Raw genomic sequence first — 22,038 nt, 5'->3', positions numbered from 1 at the left:
AAAACATTTACAAAAAAATTGCTAATTTAGGAAAGGGACACTGGAGTACAACAACACTACAAGATGCAGCAATTCAAGTTTTTCTGTCAATGACATTTGGCTTTCGATGTGATGTGATTGGTGTGAAGTCAAATTGGCTTCCCTTGACGCTTTTTTTTGGTGCGCCAGGACCATTCACAGTTGAGCTCGTTCAGTTTAGCTCAACGCTGAATGGCTATTATTTTATACATTTTTTATCACGGGAGGCCAAATGCTCACTGGCTTCCCTTGCATTCAATGCTACGGGCGGCAACAATATCATATTATTTTTGACCAGACAGTATCAGATAGATGGGCTACACATACAGAGACAGAGGGGCACTCGGATGCCATCTCAGGTGAGATGCATTCAACCTCTTGCGAATTGAAGAAAAATAAACACAGAGAGACGAAAGATAAAACATTTTTTAAACATTTTTGGGGGAAGCCTGGCTTCCCTTGGCATCCATGAATGAATGCCAATGTTGCTGTCAGACTTTTTATCTATGGAGATCTCAGAAGAGCACTGTAACCTACCTGTAACATTTTGTATCTCTCTATGTTAGTGTGACAATAGTTTTCACGGGCACACATATCCAAAATAATGTATGGTTTGCAAAATTGATTGCTTCTAACAGAAAGAGTAACTTTAACAAGATGAATTAAACAAAATCGATAGGGTCATTAATGGGGTTCTTCAATAATTATGCGTAATAGTTGTTTGATGCGCATTTGATGTCTAGCTATTTAGTTACGTGGGGAAATTATCGCGCAACATCACATTTACATAAGTTTTCAGACCCTTTACTCAGTACTTTATGGAAGCGCCTTTAGCAGCGATTACAGCCTTGAGTCTTCTTGGGTATGACGCTATAAGCTTGGCACACCTGCGTTTGGGGAGTTTCTCCCATTCTTCTCTACATATCTTCTCAAGCTCTGTCAGGTTGGAAGGGGAGCGTCACTGCACAGCTATTTTCAGGTCTCTTCAGAGATGTTCCATTGGGTTCAAGTCTGGGCTCTGGCTGGGCCACTCAAGGACATTCGGAGACTTGTCCCGAAGCCACTCCTGCGTAGGGTCGTTGTCCTGTTGGAAGGTGAATCTTCGCCCCCAGTCTGAGGTCCTGATCGCTCTGGAGCAGGTTATCATCAAGGATCTCTCTGTACTTTTCTCTGTTCATCTTTCCCTCAATCCTGACTAGTCTCCCAGTCCCTGCCGCTGAAAAACATCCCCACAGCATGATACTGCCACCACAATGTTCCACCGTAGGGATGGTGCATGGTTTCCTCCAGACGTGACACTTGTCATTCAGGCCAAATAGATCAATCGTGGTTTCATCAGACCAGAGAATCTTGTTTTTCATGGTCTGAGAGTCCTTTAAGTGCCTTTTTGCAAACTCCAACCGGGCTGTCATGTGCCTTTTACTGAGGAGATGCTTCCGTCTGGCCACTCTACCATAAAGGACTGATTGGTGGAGTGCTGCAGAGATGGTTGTCCTTCTGGAACATCATGACGTCACAATGTGATCTGATTATAATACACCAATGACTGTTCATCTTGGTAAGGGGGTAGGCTCTCTAGACAATCCTATCAGCAGATCAGGGCTGTGTATGTAAATATCTTCAAATTTGTTTCATAACACCCACACGATCAGACTGAGCATTTCAAGAGACAAATATTTTGGAGGGATTTATTAGACATACAGTGATGATTTAAAAATACAATTAGAAAGACTGCATGGGGGCTTTAATAGCTGTCAAATACTTACTTCCTCTGTGTTTGGTATAATTTTTATTGTATTTCCCTGATTCGTCACATCCTCTCTCCTCATCTCCTTCTCAAAACCGATTGGATGAGAATGTCAGCGGTCCTTCCCCTCTCACCTTCTTATCCAATGGATTTTAAGAAGGAGGCGAGGAGAGAGGATGTGAGGCAGCAAGGAAATGCAATTGAGATTCTCCCCTTTTTTTCACCATTCCTCTCATCCCTCTCAAAGCACTTTGGGGGTGAGGGGTGAAGGTCCTTCTCCTCAGGCTACAATGCATTTTCAAGGAGAGACAAGGAGTGGAGGAAGGACAGAGGAAGCAAGAATTTGATGGCTAGTTTTCAGACAGACTCACACACACACAATGCTTGAAGAGTTAACTTATTATAATGATTTCATTATTGGTTATAAGTGTGGTTATAAATGATTTTGTTGACAGAACCCATTGTATTATATAATTGTATTATATTCCATTATTATATCAACTATTAAAACATATAGAAATGCTGTTATTTATCTTTTTCATTATTCAGGAATGTTTAGCATGGCTATACATTATAGAGAAGTTTACTAAAGCACAAAAAGACCTGGCAACTAGGCATGACAAAGAAACATGTTTCTTGTGACATTTTGAATGACATGTAGATGTTTTGTTGTTGCTAGGTGGATTTATGGTCTCATTGTGCCTACCTAGAATTGTATTAATGTAACTGCACATGTGAAGCTGCAAGAAAATTATATTTAAATGTATATCAAACCATTTAGAAATTTTAACCCTGATGTCACACATTGGCCCCTCTAATTATAGACACAAATGGATTCCATTTTTATTCACCATGCCTTGTTGTCCATCTCTCCCTGTTGTTTTGACATTTACCAACACAAATAGGTTACAGGAAAGAAAAACAAATGAATAAATAATCATGTTTTCCACCAAGCAAAAGGCGACAAGATGAATGGCTGCGCCGGTGAGAATGTTTTCCTTTGCTGGGTGTTTTCAAAGCTACAAATGAGGTATTGCATTCCCTCCAGACTCCTGTACATCTGTCTGTCTCTCTAAAAAATATATTTTGAGGGAGTCCCAATAGGGACCCTATTCCCTACATGTACATATATAGTGCACTATTTTTGACCAGAGCCATATAGGAAAAGGGTACCATTTAGGACACAGATAATCACCAACAGTTTAGCAGAGCTTTCAGACAGAATGGGGGTGGACTGCCTTCCGTTGTAATGTGTCTTTTCCACCCATCTGTCATGTTCAGCTGCCCAGCAACTATAGTGAAGCTTTCCTTCCAAGTGTCACTCACATTCCAAAGCCTTGTCCCAGATCTCGTTGTGCTGTTTTACCAACTCTATGGTATTTGGCATGAAATCTGGGACCAGTCATAGTCAAATCCCTGAATACTGTGTGAGTAATGACCTCAGGTACATTTATGTTCGAACAAGGTTTAATCTTTTCACGACACCACATTGTAATTTCACCATGGAATGTAAAGCTTTATTGTTGGAAACAAACCTAAATAGCATTAGATTAAAATATACAGTACCTTCAGAAAGCATTCACACCCCTTGACTTTTTTCACATTTTGTTGAGTCACAGCCTGAATTTCAAATGGATTAAATTGAACCTTTGTGTCACTGGCCTACACACAATACCCCATAATGTCAAATTTTTTACATATTAATAAAAAATGAAAAGCTGAAGTGTCTTGAGTCAATAAGTATTCAACCCCTTCGGCAAACAAGTTCAGGAGTAAATGTTGAGAACAAGTCACATAATAAGTTGCATGGACTCGCTCTGTGTGCAATAATAATTTAACATGATTTTTGAATGACTACCTCATCTCTGTACTCCACACATAGAATTATATGTTAGGTCCCTCAGTCAAACAGTGAATTTCAAACACAGATTCAATCACAAAGACCAGGGAGGTTTTCCAATGCCTCGCAAAGAAGGGAACCTATTGGTAGATGGGTAAAACAATTAAAGCAGACATTAAATATCCATTTGAGCATGGTAAAGTTATTAATTACACTTTGGGTGGTGTATCAATACACCCAGTCACTACAAAAATACAGGCGTCCTCCCTAACTCAGTTTCCAGAGAGGAACGACACCACTCAGGGATTTCACCATGAGGCCAACGGTGACCTTAAAACAGTTACAGAGTTTAATGGCTGTGATAGGAGAAACCTGATGATGGATCAACAACATTGTAGTTACTCCACAATACTAATCTAAATAACAGAGTGAAAAGAAGGACGCCTGTACAGAATAAAAATATTCCAAAACATGTATCCTGTTTGCAACAAGGCACTAAAGTAATACTGCAAAACATATGGCAAAGTAATTAACCTTTTCTCCTGAATACAAAGTGTTATGTTTGGGGCAAAACCAATACAACACATTACTGAGTACCACTCTCCATATTTTCAAGCATAGTGGTTGCTGCATCATGTTATTGTAATCAGCAAGGATAAAAAAGAAACGGAATGGAGCTAAGCACATGCAAAAACCCTAGAGGAAAACCTGGTTCAGTCTGCTTTCCACCAGACACTGGGAGATGAATTCACCTTTCCGCAGGACAATAACCTAAAACACAAGGCCAAATCTACACTGGAGTTGCTTACCAAGAAGACATTGAATGTTCCTGAGTGGCCGAGTTACAGTTTTGACTTAAACTTCTGCTTGAAAATCCTTGGCAAGACCTGAAAATGGTTGTCTCGCAATGATCAACAACCAATTTGACAGAGCTTGAAGAATTTTGAAAAGAATAATGGGCAAATGTTGAACAATCAAGGTGCGGAAAGCTCTTAAAGACTTACCCAGAAAGACTCGAAGTGATTCTAACATTTATTGACTCAGGGGGGTGAATACTTATCTAATCAAGATATATGACTGTTTTATTTGACATTATATATTTTTTATACAAATGTTAGATATTTTCTTCCACTTTGACATTACAGAGTATTTTGTGTAGATTGTTCACAAAAAAATGACAATTAAATCCATTTTAATTCGACTTTGTAACACAACAAAATGTGGAAAAAGTCGAGGGGTGTGAATACTTTCTGAAGGCATTGTTTGCCTCATCCACTTCAAAGAACAGAATATTATATGACAATATCCTTTTATACGAATGGAATATGAACAGTATCTTCTAAAGATGTGAAGGTATTCATTCCCTTATACTCCTGTGCTCTAAAAGCAATTTTGATGCTGCACTTTGGCTGAAATTATTAGATTTGAAGTTGATTAGAAAACAGAGGGAACGGAGAAGGATGAGGCGAAGTGCACTAAGCCTGGCGGCACAGCGGTTTGTGAAAGCCAGCTAATGTTTTATTTAAAACCAAGGGGAAAGCTGGAGGTCTAGGAGCAACATAGGAAAACACAGCACCAAGTTGAAGGCCAATGATTCTAGTTAAAGGGCTACCTCTAAGACATAAGTGGTCTCAAATAAGATAATTAATTCTTCAGATCTGATGTCCAATACACAATATATAGATTCCTGTGAACATTTGCCTGCACTAGCTACCACATTTAACTGTTTTAGTACCTGCAAGAGAATGTCCCTTATGTGCACAAAGTTATCTTAAAGACTCCGGTATTTGGGGACTACTAAGTCTTTTTTAAACCACTTTGGGGTGGATGTATCAATGTGTAGTTCATACATGCATAATCACTGTCTTACCTCAATTAGCCAAGACATCCCTAGTTTGAAAGCAACTGTTTTCTGGAAGCGGTGCTTCACCATTTTCCCTACATTTCCCCCTACATGGGCCAGCCCCCTAGCAATTCAAGTTCCAGCCAAGAATCACACACGACAGAGGGAGAGAGAGAGAGCAATGACTTGGTGCACATTATCTGCACATATGTGATGTAGTACACAATTTTAGGAGACCACTTTTGGCTTGTGGGCGCTACTTTCAGAACTACTGGCTAAAAAGTATACAAAAGTACCAGAGAATCCGTTTAATGTGAACTGGATAGCCAATTTAATTGAACCCTTATTTTACCAGGTAAGTTGACTGAGAAAACATTCATATTTACAGCAACGACCTGGGGAATAGTTCCAGGGGAGAGGAGGGGGGATGAATGAGCCAATTGGATGCTGGGGATGATTAGGTGGCCATGATGATATGAGGGCCAGATTGGGAATTTAGCCAGGACACCGGAGTTAACACCCCTACTCTTATGACAATTGTCATGGGATCTTTAGTGACCACAGAGAGTCAGAACAACCGTCTAACGTGGGACACCCTACACAGGGCACTGTCCCCAATCACTGCCCAGGGGCATTGGGATATTTCTTTAGACCAGAGGTAAGTGTGCTTCCTACTGGCTCTCCAACACTCTCCAACACCACTTCGTGTGTGATTCCCAATCTGGATTCTGGTATCCCATCCAGGGGCCAACCAGGACCATCCTTGCTTAGCTTCAGAGAAAAGTCAGCAGTGGGATGCAGGGTGTTATGTTGCTGGCCCGATTCAATAGCCAGAATCATTGAGTGTTTATTTTTAACTTGTGTTCAGACTATAACTGGGTTAAAACCAAGCCAATTACTGCTGTGAGAGATGGATAAAAGGAGGGAGCGACTGTTTTCTCAGCCAAACTAGCTCTCTCCTCATTCAGATGGGAATAATTTGGACCACCCATAACAGAGATTGCACTGATGTGCTTTATTCATCCTCCTCTCTCTCGCTCCCTCTCTCCCCATCTCTCCCGCTTTCTCTCTCTATCTGTCTCACCCTCTCTCTGTCTCTCCCTCTCTATATCCCTATCTCTATCCCTCTTTCTATCTCACTCTCTATCCCAATCTCTCTCCTTCTCATCTACTCCTTCCTGCTTCTCCCATCTCTCTCTCCTTCCCTCCCTCTGCCCCTACCTCTCTCTCTCTCTCCCTCTCTCCCTCTCTCTCTCCCTCCCTCCTCACATAGCATCAAATGGAACCGGACAGAGGGACAGATTAATCGAGCAGCACACCATTTGTCACCATCCAGATTCCTCAGACAATCCCTAACAGGGCTGTAGGCTTTCTTAAATCAGCTTGTTGTGAAGAAACGCGTCTTTGAATATGAAGCAGCTTTGCTATTATACAGTGCTCTCTCAGCAGGCACGCAGAACAGTAATACACCGTATTTAACCTTCGAAGGCATAGACTACTGTAGATAGAGCAGGCACAATAATTAAAACACTTTCAATCATCATCAGGCATCACACAATCCCACAGAGATATGATTATATACACTGAACAAAAATATAAATGCAACATGTAAAGTGTTGGTCCCATGTTTCATGAGCTGAAATAAAAGATTCCTTAGTTCTCCAAAATGTTGTGCACAAATCTGTTTACATCCCAGTTAGTGAGCATTTCTCCTTTGCCAAGATAATCCATCCAAGTGTGGCATATCAAGAAGCTGATTAAACAGCATGATCATTAAACAGATGCACCTTGTTCTGGGAAAGCGGTTTGCTGATGTCAACGTTGTGAACAGAGTGCCCCATGGTGGCGGTGGGGTTATGGTATGGGCAGGAATAAGCTACGGACAAAGAACACAATTGCATTTTTTCAATGGCAATTTGAATGCACAGAGATACCCTGACGAGATCCTGGGGCCCTTTGTCGTGCCATTCATCCGCTGCCATCACCTCATGTTTCAGCATGATAATGCACAGCCCCATGTCACAAGGATCTGTATACAATTCCTGGAAGCTGAAAATGTCCCAGTTCTTCCATGGCATGCATACTCAGCAGACATGTTAGCCATTGAGCATGTTTGGGATGCTCTGGATCGATGTGTACGACAGCATGTTCCAGTTCCTGCTAATATCCAACAACCTGGCAAAGCCATTGAAGAGGAGTGGAACAACATTCCCATAATCTTTATGTGAAGAAGATGTGTCGTGCTGCATGAGGCAAATGGTCACACCAGATACTGACTGGTTTTGTGATCCACACCCCTATCTTTTTTTTTAAAGATATCTGTGACTAACAGATGCATATCTGTATTCCCAGTCATGTGAAATCCATAGATTAGGGCCAATTCTTTTTTTTTTTACTGATTTCCTTATATGAACTGTAACAGAGTAAAATCTTTGAAATTGTTGCATTTATATTTTTGTTCAGTATAACACAAGCCATTTAGCAGACACTTTTATCCAAAGCAACTTACAGTTATGCGTGCATACAGTTCATATACAGGTGGTCCCTGGAACTGAAAGCCACTATCCTGGCGTTGCAAGTGCCGTGCTCTACCAACTGAGCTACAGAGGACCACTACTACTAACAACCACAAATTGCCTACCGTTTGTCTAACAGATGAGACATTGCCTCATTTACATGTAATTGTCAAGTGTCACTGTGTTAACAAACCACCAAACGAGCTTCAATGCCATATAACACTCCTTCCATGGCCTCCAACTGCTCTTAAATTCTACTAAAACTAAATGCATGCGCTTCACTGCCCGCACCCGCCCGCCCGACTAGCTTCACTACTCTGGACGGTTCTGACTTAAAATATGTGGACAACTTTAAATACCTAGGTGTCTGGGTAGACTGTAAACTCTCCTTCCAGACTCATATTAAGCATCTTCAATCCAAAATCAAATCTAGAATTGCCTTCCTATTTCGCAACAAAGTCTGCTTCACGTTTGCTGTCAAACATACCCTCGTAAAACTGACTATCCTACCGATCCTTGACTTCGGCGATATCATTTACAAAATAGCCTCCAACACTCTACTCAGCAAATTGGATGCAGTCTATCACAGTGCCATCAGTTTTGTCACCAAAGCCCCATTTACAACCCACCACTGCGCCCTGTATGCTCTCGTTGGCTGGTCCTCGCTACATATTCGTCGCCAAACCCACTGGCTCCAGGTCATCTATAAGTCTTTGCTAGGTAAAGCTCCGCCTTATCTCAGCTCACTGGTCACCATAGCAACACCCACCCATAGCACGCGCTCCAGCAGGTATATTTCACTGGTCATCCCCAAAGACAACACCCCCTTTGGCCGCCTTTCCTTCCAGTTCTCTGCTGCCAATGACTGGAACGAATTGCAAAAATCACTGAAGTTGGAGACATATCTCCCTCACTAACTTTAGGCATCAGCTGTCAGAGCAGCTTACCGATCGCTGCAGCTGTACACATCTCATCTGTAAATAGCCCACCCAACTACCTACCTCATCCCATATTTGTTTTTGTTTTTCTGCTCTTTTGCACACCAGTATTTCTACTTGCACATCCTCATCTGCACATCTATCACTCCAGTGTTAATTGCTAAATTGTAATTACTTCGCCACTATGGCCTATTTATTGCCTTGCCTCCTTACTTCATTTGCACAGACTGTATACAGATTTTTCTATTGTGTTATTGTCTGTACGTTTGTTTATCCCATGTGTAACTCTGTGTTGTTGTTTTTGTCGCACTGATTTGCTTTATCTTGCCCAGGTCACAGTTGTAAATGAGAACTTTTTCTCAACTGGCCTACCTGGTTAAATGAAATAAAGGTGAAATAAAAATGTAATAAAAAATAAACAAACGCCACTATTCTGGAAGGTGCAACATTAGAATATACATTAGGTTTATTCCACTGTAGATACTCATTACCATGTGGACAATCAAGCTATTTGGATAGATCTGAATTTCCTATTAGAGTGAAGGGCCTTGCTCAAGGGCACATCGTCTGCTGTCCCCACTTACTTAAAGACGTCCACCATTGTTCCTGTACACAAGAAAGCAAAGGTAACTGAACTAAATGAATATCGCTCTGTAGCACTCACTTCTGTCATCATTAAGTGCTTTGAGAGGCTAGTTAAGGATCCTATCACCTCTACCTTACCTGACATCCTAGACCCACTTCAATTTGCTTACCGCCCCAATAGATCCACAGAGAGACTGAAAAACAGCTTCTATTTCAAGGCCATCAGACTGTTAAATAGCCATCACTAGCCGGCTACCACCCGGTTACTCAACCCTGCAACTTAGAGGCTGCTGACCTATATACATAGACATGGAATCCCTGGTCACTTTAATAATGGCACACTAGTCGCTTTAATAATGTTTACATACTGCTTTACTCATTTCATATGTATATACTGTATTCTATTCTGAAGTATTTTAGTCCATGCCACTCCGACATTGATCGTCCTAATATTTATATATTACTTAATACCAATCTTTTACTTTTAGATTTGCGTGTATTGTTGGGAATTTTTAGATACTACTACACTGTTGGAGCTAGGTACACAAGCATTTCACAGCACCTGCAACATCTGCTAAATATGTGTATGTGACCAATACAATTTGATTTGATTTGATTTTGTCTACTCCAAACCTCCAACGTTTTATATTCTATTTTTCTGTTGAGTTTACAGACACTTATGACTGAGCCAGTTTAAAGATGGTCCACTTTGTGCAACTACTTCGTACAATCAAAAGCTGGTTTATGAAAGGAAACAAAATGTTGATTCTGAGCCACAGCTGTTCGCAGCTAGCAACAGTAAGCTGTACTTTGAGTCACGCAAGGCCGTTTATGGCAATACAACTGTAATATAAAACACTGAGGTGAGAGACAGTTACACCTGAAAGAGGACAAAAGACATCCTCCTCGGAAGAAAGCTTGAAAAGGTTACATGATGACACCGCTGCCTTTCACAGAGATATTTAAAAGTCAAACCTGCCAAGTGAATGCACCACACCATAAAGACAACCCTGGCCCCTTTTCATGGTGTCGAAGGTCACAGGAAAGTTCAAGGGCCCTAGAGTGACTTGTAACAGGAAGTTGGAATGGAATGCCCTAGTGTGCTTTGAACCTGAAGAGACAATCTCTCTCTTCTTTATCTCTTGAATCTAAACACCAAAATACACCAAACAGAATGAGTCCTCATGAAGTGAACTTTTTGACATGACGCGACTAGCAATGAATGGCAGCACTGCAAGAGTATTTTCCCGAATTGTAGTTCATAGGCCTGCTTTCTTTTTTCACAGTGCATTGTGAAGGCTTCAAAATAATTATGTTCTACAATATTTATGAACAAGAGTTAGATTTGGTCTTCTGTTCTGTCTGATTGCAAAGTTATCTTTCTGTTGTTTTGTACAGTAGTGCCAATGGGCCAGAAATTTAGTGGCAGGTTGGTTTAGCTTACAAATGCTTCAAAAGACTATCCACGTTTTTTCCCCCTCTCATTCTTTCTTCTGGTCTTTTTATTGTTGGACTGAGTTATAATTGAGTGTAACAAACATACTGACAACAAAATATTACAGTATAGCCTTTTTTGCAATAAAAATATTCTGTCACTCTTCACCATGAGCACCAAGTTAAAAACCTAATAGCAATGCTCATCAAGAAACATCTGGAACCACAGTCACTCAGGGACATTCACTTAACAATATAAAACAGTTGAAGGACACCAGGGTACACTAAACCATTGAAGGACACCATTTAATGGTATGTACTCACTGAACGCTGCCACTGCCAGGATGAGTGTCACCACGATGGAGATCCAAGACACCCACAATGCCTTCTTCCTGTAGTTTTGAGCCTCGTGGGGCTTTAGTCGCATGCTGCTTTCCAGCAGGCCTGTAGAGAGGTGAGAAACTGGTGGTTAATGGCAGCCTCCATGCACGTCAAACCAAAGGCAGGAGAAGAATACACCACAACAAGAGCTAATTAACACTGCTTCAAACCACAATGGAGTAGTTCTCCCTCTCCTCCTGTCCCAGCTAGCAAAGAAAGCACTGGGTCAGTGAATATGTAATTTGCTAGGTGTTGTAGGGAGGTAAAGGGTGCATGACTCACTGAGAGCAAGGTACAACACAGCTACATTTAATTAGCTTGACTAAATTGTTTCTCAGGACACGGCAGGGCTCACTAATTTGCTGCTCTTTTTGATAAAGGATGAATTAAGTTTGCTGTTGCGAAGTTAAATACAGTGTGCTGACAAGTGGCGGTGTGATCATGGACCCATGAAGACAGACTCCTGAGAAGAAAAGGCACAGAGAGAGAATTACTAGATATTGGGATTGTGAATCTGGCGTGGCTTCCTTCTCCATTGTCATGTGGCTTCGTGTGAATGAGCAGTAAGACTTAACATTTTATACACACTGACTGACAGGAGATTGCAAAGTCATGTAGTGATATCATAAGGGTGGAAAACAACATGGGAACCCCTCCTCTCATTTTATTCTGATCCTAACAGTCCCATGCTAGGGGACAAGGGCACTCTCTCTGAGAAATTGCCTGGGAGGACAATAGTGATAGAATTTTCACAGAATATTCACAGCTCTTCTCCCAGTCCCTTCATTCATTGATTTGTATTCAGTGGGAGGCAGGAATAATGGCGCCGGAGGAGATGGCTGCCATTTTACAGATTTATTGTGTGTGTTTTTTCGCGTTATTTGTAACTTATTTTGTACATAATGTTTCTGCCACCGTCTCTTATGACCCGAAAAGCGCTTCTAGATATCAGGACAGAGATTACTCACCCCGTACTGGAATAAGATATTTTTCTTTAACCAGTTGGACGTAAAGGATTTACTTCAGACACCCGACAAGGCCCTCATCCCCGTCATTCGCAGGAGAAAGCGACAGAGATATCGGGGACGTAGGTCTGGGTGCCTTGTAAGGAACCGACGGCGAGTGGGTAATCTGCCTTTACCATCGGTCCTATTAGCCAATGTACAATGATTGGATAATAAAACAGATGAACTACGAGCACGTATATCCTACCAACGGAATATTTCAAAACTGTAATATCTTATGTTTCACCGAGTCATGGCTGAACGACGACATGAATAACATACAGCTGGCGGGTTTTACACTTTTTCGGCAGGATAGAACAGCTGCCTCTGGTAAGACAAGGGGTGGCGGTCTGTATATATTTGTAAACAGCTGGTGCATGAAATCCAAGGGAGTCTCGAGGTTTTGCTCGCCTGAGGTAGAGCATCTCATGATAAGCTGTAGACCACACTATTTACCAATCTATATTCTTCCTAGCTGTCTATTTACCACCACAAACTGATGCTGGCACTAGGACCACACTAAATGAGCTGTATACTGCCATAAGAAAACAGGAAAACGCTCATCCAGAGGTGGCACTCCTAGTGGCCAGGGACATTAATGCAGGGAAACTTAAATCAGTTCTACCTCATTTCTACCAGCATGTTAAATGTGCAACCAGAGGGAAAAAAACTCAAGACCACCTTTACTCCACACACAGAGACGCGTACAAAGCTCTCCCTCACCCTCCATTTGGCAAATCTGACCATAATTCTATCCTCCTGATGCCTGCTTACAAGCAAAAACGAAAACAGGAAGCACCAGTGACTCGGTCAATAAAAAAGTGGTTAGATGCTAAGCTATAGGACAATTTTTCTAGCACAGCCTGGAATAAGTTCTGGGATTGAGTGCTTCAAGTTCCTTGGTGTCTACATCACCAACAAACTATCATGGTCCAAACACACAAAGACAGTTGTGAAGAGGGCACGACAAAGCCTCAGACTGAAAAGATTTGGCATGGGTCCTCAGATCCTCAAAAAGTTATACTGCTGCACCATCAAGAGCATCCTGACTGGTTGCATCACTGCCTGCTCGGCCTCCAACCGCAAGGCACTACAGAGGGTAGTGCGTACGGCCCAGTGCATCACTGGGGCCAAAATTGTCAAAGACTCCAGCCACCCTAGTCATAGACTGTTCTCGCTGCTACCGCACGGCAAGCGGTACTGGAGCGCCAAGTCTAGGTCCAAAAGGCTTCTTAACAAGCTTCTACCCTCAAGCCATAAGACTCCTGAACAGCTAATCAAATGGCTATCCAGACTATTTGCATTGAGTCTGTACCGGTACCCCTGTATATAGCCTCGCTATTGTTATTTTACTGCTACTCTTTAAATATTTATTACTTTTATTTATTTAATTTGTATCTATTTTTTAGTTAACACTCATTTTTCTTCAAACTGCATTTTTAGTTAAGGGCTTGTAAGTAAGCATTTCACTGTAAGGTCTACACCTGTTGTATTCGGCGCATGTGAAAAATACAATTTGATTTGACTTGATTTGAATGTCATCAGGACCCAACAGATCTTATCACTTGTTGAGCACTGACCTGCAATCAGCTGTGTGTGTGTGTGTGTGTGTGTGTGTGTGTGTGTGTGTGTGTGTGTGTGTGTGTGTGTGTGTGTGTGTGTGTGTGTGTGTGTGTGTGTGTGTGTGTGTGTGTGTGTGTGTGTGTGTGTGTGTGTGTGTATAGTGAGTGAGAGAGCAGCAGGGAAGGATGCAGCCTCGTTCAACTCACATGATCCACATCTAGGATCAGCAGTGGAAGCATGTGCCCAACAAACCCCTCTGTAGACACATGCACACACACACACACACTACATTTGCCGTCATGATGATAAACAGCATACATTGGATGATTCACACTTTCCCTTTCCCAGAACTACTGAGGGTAAAGATCACTGTATACGTAGTGGCTAGTGTTTGATTCATCCCAGAGAAATACATAGATTTTCCATCCATGTTGATTTTGTGGATTGAATAGATTCAGAATGTTCAACATACTCATATTGGCAGTAATTCCAATTTTCTCCCTCTAATGGATAGGTAATTAGATTCCCATGACACTCTAGGCTATGAGTATAATCTCTCTTAGAATGTTAATAAATTATATGAATAAAACCCATTGCACCCTCCCTTTCAAAAGGTAGATCCAACAGAATGTCAATTCACTCTGACATTCCACTCCTCCCCACAGTCTCCCATATTGCCAGCTGTCAATTAAAAACACTCCTAAATGAGTCAACACACTGAATTGATTGGTTGGGGTGATTCCAAGTAACACATGATGGGGGTCTGAAGACTCTGAAACCTCAGCTTAAATCTATGAGGAGCAGAAAGGCGCAGTTGTAGACACACAGACACAGATATGTTATATCTAACATGTACACTACCATTCAAAGTTTGGGTCACTTAGAAATGTCCATGTTTTTGAAAGAAAAGCACATTTTTTGTGCATTAAAATAACATCAAATTGATCAGAAATACAGTGTAAACATTGTTAATGTTGTAAATGACTATTGTAGCTGGAAACAGCACATTTTTTATGGAATATCTACATAGGCATACAGAGGCCCATTACCAGCAACCATCACTCCTTTGTTCCAATGGCATGTTGTGTTAGCTAATCCAAGTTAATAATTTTAAAAGGCTAACTGATCATTAGAAAACCCTTTTGCAATTATGTTAGTACAGCTGAAAACTGTTGTACTGATTAAAGAAGGAATAAAACTGGCCTTCTTTAGACTAGTTGAGTATTTGTGGGTTCGATTACAGGCTCAAAATGGACAGAAACAAAGAGTGTTAAATATATATTTATTTCACAGAAGGACAAGTTCACCAATAGAATACATCAACTTTGGGGGATAGTAGATTGGAATACAGACTGGAATATGTTCCGGGAATCCTCCGATGGCATTGAAGAGTACACCACATCAGTCACTTGCTTTATCAATAAGTGCATTGAGGACCTCGTCCCCACAGTGACTGTACGTACATACCCCAACCAGAAGCCATGGATTACAGGCAACATTCGCACTGCCGCTTTCAAGGAGCAGGACTCTAACCCGGAAGCTTATAAGAAATCCCGCTATGACCTCCGACGAACCATCAAACAGTCTAAGCGTCAATACAGGACTAAGATCGTATCGTACTACACTGGCTCCGATGCTCGTCGGATGTGGCAGGGCTTGCAAACCATTACAGACTACAAAGGGAAGCACAGACGAGAGCTGCCCAGTGACACGAGCGTACCAGACAAGCTGAATAACTTCTATGCTCGCTTCGAGGCAAGTAACACTGAAAAATGCATGAGAGCATCAGCTGTTCCAGACGACTGTGTGATCATGCTCTAAGCAGCCGATGTGAGTAAGACCTTTAAACAGGTCAACATTCACAAAGCCGCAGGGCCAGACGGATTACCAGGACGTGTACTCCGAGCATGCGCTGACCAACTGGCAAGTGTCTTCACTGACATTTTCAACCTCTCCCTGTCTGAGTCTGTAATACCAACATGTTTCATCACTGCCTGGTATGGCAACTGCAAGGCACTACAGAGGGTAGTGCGTACAGCCCAGTACATCACCGGGGCCATTCTCCATTCTCTCATCAAGTTTAACCCATGTTTATTTGCTTGTGTTAACTAGACCGACTGGCTAGCCTCATGGCTCTGCAGTCTTGGGAGTCCACAAAGCTTCGGCTTTTCATCTTACCGCTTTTTACTGCGATTGGTTCACGCAGCCTGCTCTGCCTTTGCTCTTGAAAACCCTTCTTCATGGAGCAGGGCCAAGACATACCAGTTACGAAGCTGTTCTGCTGCCCAGGATTACGAATACTGCGCCACAGTTGTTTGCTTCTTCCTTAGGCTTTATTGCTTGACGTCTTATGTCATGGCGCTGGCTGCTCTGTCCCGAAAGAGTCCGCTTGCTGCATCTATCCAGACTGACTTGCTGCAGCCTGGTAGACAAGACAACCCTATGAGGGCCCAGGGAGACCCCATCCCAAAACATGGTGACCATGCCGTTTGGGATGGAAGAGCTAAGATACAAATGCCCAAGATGGCGTAGCAGTAGAACGTGTGTATTTGTCGTTGTCTTATCCCGTGTCTTATCCCGTGTAAATAGCCAGTCTTTTTCGTATATATCTTAATCTCACTTTCTATCTACAAACTAAATATACTTTCCTGCAACCCGCCTCACCCAATGTGGTACGGATCTGCTATTTTTATTCCTTATAACCGGAACTCCCAACAGGAGCTAGTCAGCTAACTAGCTACTAGTCTTTGTTAGCCACGGCTAATGGTCTTCACATTTTTCTCGGTAACCCGCCAGCCTTAGCTCAGACGACACCTGACAGTCTGCACAGCGCGATATCAACCCAGAGCATATCAGACTGCTTCTCTCTACCATATCACCGGATTCCTGCCGCTCTGGATCATTACACCGGATCATCGCAGCTAGCTAGCTCCAAACGAGTGGCTACTGTTAGCTAACGCCTCTGTCCTGAAGTAAGCACCAGCTAGCCTTGAGCTAGCCTCGAGCTAGGCCCATATACCAGCTAATTCTAGGGCTACAATACCTCCTTTGCCAATTGGCCTGGACCCTTTATTGTCGACACGGAGCCCCGCCGATCCATCACGACTGGACTGCCGACGTGATCGCCCGATGTGGTCTCAACAGGCTATTCTGTTACGATGTCGCCGAAGAACCATTTACTAGCCCAAGCCCGCTAGCTTTTCTGAACGCTGTGTCCCCTGCTCGCCTAGCGTAGTAGTGACTACCGAACGGCACCCTGACTCGCCTATTGCTGCTCTTTTGACCCTATGATCACTCGGCTACACAGCTGATGCCCCCTGGACTGTTTCAATAACACGGTACTTCATTTTGTTTACCTGTCGGCCCAAACCTTCAACTCAGGTCCTATATGTACCTAACTGATCCGCTCTGCCCATCGCCATTTACCCGGTGTTGTCTTAGCTCTCCTGATCAACACCTGTGATTGCTTTATGCTAGAGGTCGACCGATTAATCGGGAGGGCCGATTTCAAGTTTTCATAACAATCGGTAATCAGCATTTTTGGACACTGATTATGGCCGATTACATTGCACTCCACGAAGAGACTGCGTGACAGGCTGACTACCTGTTATGCAAGTGCAGCAAGGAGCCACGGTAAGGTGCTAGCTAGCATTAAACTTACCTTATGAAAAACAATCAATCTTAACATAATCACTAGTTAACTACACATGGTTGATGATATTACTAGTTTATCTAGCTTGTCCTGCGTTGCATATAATCGATGCGGTGCCTGTTAATTTATCATTGAATCACAGCCTACTTTGCCAAACGGGTGATTTAACAAGCGCATTCACGAAAAAAGCACTGTCGTTGCACCAATGTGTACCTAACCATAAACATCAACGCCTTTCTTAAAATCAATACCCAAGTATATATTTTTAAACCTGCATATTTAGTTAATATTGCCTGCTAACATAAATTTCATTTTAACTAGGGAAATGGTGTCACTTCTCTTGCGTTCTGTGCAGTCAGAGTCAGGGTATATGCAGCAGTTTGGGCCGCCTGGCTTGTTGCGAACTGTGTGAAGACCATTTCTTCCTAACAAAGACAGTAATTAATTTGCCAGAATTGTACATAATTATGACATAACATTGAAGGTTGTGCAATGTAACAGCAATATTTAGACTTAGGGATGCCACCCCTTAGATAAAATACAGAACGGTTCTGTATTTCACTGAAAGAATAAACGTTTTGTTTTCGAAATGATAGTTTCCGGATTTGACCATATTAATGACCTAAGGCTCGTATTTCTGTGTGTTATTATATTATAATTAAGTCTATGATTTGATAGAGCAGTCTGACTGAGCGGTGGCAGGCAGTTAGAAAATGTGTCATTGGCTTTGATATTCTGATTTGTTAGAGACAATCCAATCGCTGATGACTTTGTTTTGTACAACACCACCCATGCCCCTCGTCACCACCAACGACTTCAATAGTGGCAGTCTCAGACTAAAGTATTTAGCAAGCAATAGAGCAGTGGAAGAATTTAGTATAAGTCGTCAGGCTAGGACACTTTAGCCTTCGGGGATAGCCGATGAGAGAAAAAGGGTGGGGGAAAGAGAGTAGGAAAAGAGTGCCAGCCTCTTATGCACGCTCTCTGTTTTACAGTTGTTACATTTTTTGTGGAGAAGTGGTGTGACTATACAGATTGTTCCTTCCTACACTCTGTTTTCCATGGTCCTATACTCCCTGCGGGATCTTTTGGATGGAGAGAAGGTTAATCTTTCTCTGCCTGCCAAGGCCCCGACAGTTATACAGTTTATCCATAACTGTTGTGTCGTCTCTAAGGGGGGCATGTTGCTTATGCCCAGTCGCTAAGCTTTTAGCTCGTCCTGGGACATGTCTATTGTGCTTAAAGCTTGGAGATATAATATTTCTCCAACTTATGCTTTACTACTGCCCTAAGCGTATGTCTGGACTGTGCTCTACCAGCCACTGTTCGCGCCTGTAGTCTGCCCAGAGGTTTTTCAGGTTAATGTACCGAACCCCATCTTTGGCTCGGGTCAATTTTTTTTCTTCTCGCATTGTTGCACCTTAGGAGACTATGGCTTTTCACCTGTCGCCTTCCCTAGAAAGGTGTCCCTGTCGCTGTCCAGTTCGTGCGGTTCGCATCAACTTGGATTGTAAGAGAGCTTGGGCAAGGGTGTCATGCTCTTCTCTCATTGGGACAATATTCTGATGAGTTTACCTATTGGGAACTGTTTTTGGAACATATCTCAGTTGGTATTTGGTATTTTATTAGGAACCCCATTAGCTGTTGCAAAAGCAGCAGCTACTCTTCCTGGGGTCCACACAAAACATGAAACATAATACAGAATGACATAATACAGAACATCAATAGACAAGGACAGAACGACATACTTTTTTTTTTAAAGGCACACGTAGCCTACATATCAGTACATACACACAAACTATCTAGGTCAAATAGGGGAGAGGCGTTGTGTCGCGAGGTTTTGCTTTATCTGTTTCTTTCAAACCAGGTTTGCTGTTTATTTGAGCAATACGAGAAGTTCCATGCAATAAGGGCTCTATATAATACTGTACGCTTTATTGAATTTGTTCTGGATGTGGGGACTGTGAAAAGACCCCTGGTGGCATGTCTGGTGGGGTAAGTGTGTGTGTCAGAGCTGTGTGTAAGTTGACAATGCAAACAATTTGGGATTTTCAACACATTAATGTTTCTTATAAAAAGAAGAAGTGATTCAGTCAGTCTCTCCTCAACTCTTAGCCAAGAAAGACTCCATAGACATCCATAGTATTTATATCAGCTCTCTGATTACAATTAAGAGCAAAACGTACCGCTCTGTTCTCGGCCAGCTTAACTAGGTCTTTCCTTGCAGCACTGGACCACACGACTGGACAATAATCAAGATTAGACAAAACTAGCAGAACATACTTTTTGAAGTGTGGTGTCAAAAAAGTAGAGTATCTCTTTATTACGGCTAGACCTCTCCCCATATTTACAATCATTGAATCTATATGTTTTGACCTAGACAGTTTACAGATTAAAGATATGACAGATAGGAGTGGCTATATAGTCAGCTACCATCCTCAGTAGCTTTCCATCTAAGTTGTCAATGCCAGGAGGTTTGTCATTATTGATCGATAACAATCATTTTTACACCTCTCCCACACTAACTTTACAAAATTCAAACTTGCAATGCTTTTCTTTCATTATTTTTTTTTTTTTATGCATGAATACAATTGCTGTTCATTGTTGGCATTTCCTGCCTAAATTTGCCCACTTTGCCAATGAAATAATAATTAAAATAATTGGCAACATCAAATGGTTTTGTGATGAATAAGCCATCTGATTCGATGAAAGATGGAGTTGAATTTGTCTTTCTGCCCATAATTTCATTTAAAGTACTCAAAAAAAATCATTCTTTATATCATTGATCTTGGCTTCATAATAAAGTTTATTCTTCTTTTTGTTGAGTTTAGTCACATCATTTCTCAATTTGCAAGAAGTAAGCCAGTCAGATGTGCAGCCAGGCTTATTAGCTGCTCCTTTTGCCCCATCTCTTCCAACCATACAGTTTTTCAATTATTCATCAATCCATGGTGCCTTAACAGTTCTAACAGTCAGTTTCTTGACAGGTGCATGTTTATCAATAATTGGAAGAAGCAATTGCATAAATTGTGTAAAGTGCAGCATCTGGATGCTCCTCATTAATCACATCAGAGCAACACATATTTTTAACATCATCCACCTAAGAGTCACAGCAAAATCTTTTGTATGATCTCTTATACACTATTTTAGGCCCAGCTGTTGGAACTTTGGCTTTCCTGGATATAGCCACTATATTGTGATCATTGCATCCAATGGGTACGGATACAGCTTTAGAACAAAGTTCTACAGTATTAGTAAAAATGTGATCGATACATGTAGATGATCTTGTTCCTGTAGTGTTTGTAAACACCCTGGTAGGTTGATTAATAACCTGAACCAGATTACAGCACGAATACAGTAAGAAGCTTCCTGTTGAGCGGACAGCTTGATGAAAACCAGTCAATATTCAGGTCCCCAGAAAGTAGACCTCTCGTTTACATCACATACACTATCAAGCATTTCACCCATATTATTTAGATACTGACTGTTAGCACTTGTGGCCCATAGCAATACCCCAAAAGAAAAGGCTTTAGATGTGCCAAGTGAACCTGCAACCACAACACTTCAATAACACTTGACATAAGATTCTCTCTAAGCATTACAGGGATATGCTCTGAATATATACAGCAACACCTCCCCAAAATAATTCTGTCTCTTCTATAGATGTTATATCCTTGTATTGCTACTGAAGTATCATCAAATTAATTATCTAAGTGAGTCTCATAAATGGCTAATATATGAATGTTATCTGATGTTAGCAAGTTATTGATTTCAAAACCTTATCAGAGATAGACATAAAACTGAAAAGAACAAAGCAAGCAAGAGAAAAACATATACCTTCAGCAGTCCATAAATCAATTGTGTGTGTGTGTGTGTGTGTGTGTGTGTGTGTGTGTGTGTGTGTGTGTGTGTGTGTGTGTGTGTGTTGTGTGTGTGTGTGTGTGTGTGTGTGTGTGTGTGTGTGTGTGTGTGTGTGTGTGTGTGTGTGTGCGCCCGCTACGAAACCATAGGCTTGGCTCTCTCATCCCTTCCAGGCTTCTGGGAGGGAGGGTGGACAATGAGCCTGTCATAACAGATGCAAGCAATGTCCCCATGCACTCTGGCAGCTTTCATGGCTGGGATCAGTTCTTTCCTCTTCTGGCGCACAGCTTCAGGATAGTCCTCGTTGAGGAAGATATACGTTCCTCTCAAGTTCTTTGCTCTTTCCAGAACAGCTACCTTGTCCTTGAACCTCAGGAACTTGACCACTATTGGCCTATGTCTGTCACCTGGGCCAGGGGTGGGTTTTCCAGTCCTGTGGGCGTGCTCCACCTCAATCTTCCTGTGGTCCATCTTCAATTTCTCAGAGATCATTTCCCTCACTTTGTCCTCAGATTCCATCCAGGTCTCATGTGGAGATTCTGCAATTCCATCCACAACCATGTTGTTCTGCCTTGATTGTCCCTCGAGACAATCATTGCTATCATGGATTCATACACAGAACTGATGTCCTCTATCAATGACTTACAGATTGCTGT

General features: G+C 41.9%; 1 pseudogene; it reads right to left on the bottom strand.

Moving 5' to 3' along the window:
- Positions 1–22,038, bottom strand: part of LOC111972223 (transmembrane protein 163a-like) — an 81,825-nt pseudogene that overhangs the window by 54,484 nt on the left and 5,303 nt on the right.

Source organism: Salvelinus sp. IW2-2015, linkage group LG2, assembly GCF_002910315.2.
Source record: "Salvelinus sp. IW2-2015 linkage group LG2, ASM291031v2, whole genome shotgun sequence".
Taxonomy (NCBI): domain Eukaryota; kingdom Metazoa; phylum Chordata; class Actinopteri; order Salmoniformes; family Salmonidae; genus Salvelinus; species Salvelinus sp. IW2-2015.
Note: the sequence above shows the minus strand (reverse complement) of the source record. Positions and strands in the feature narration are given on the sequence as shown.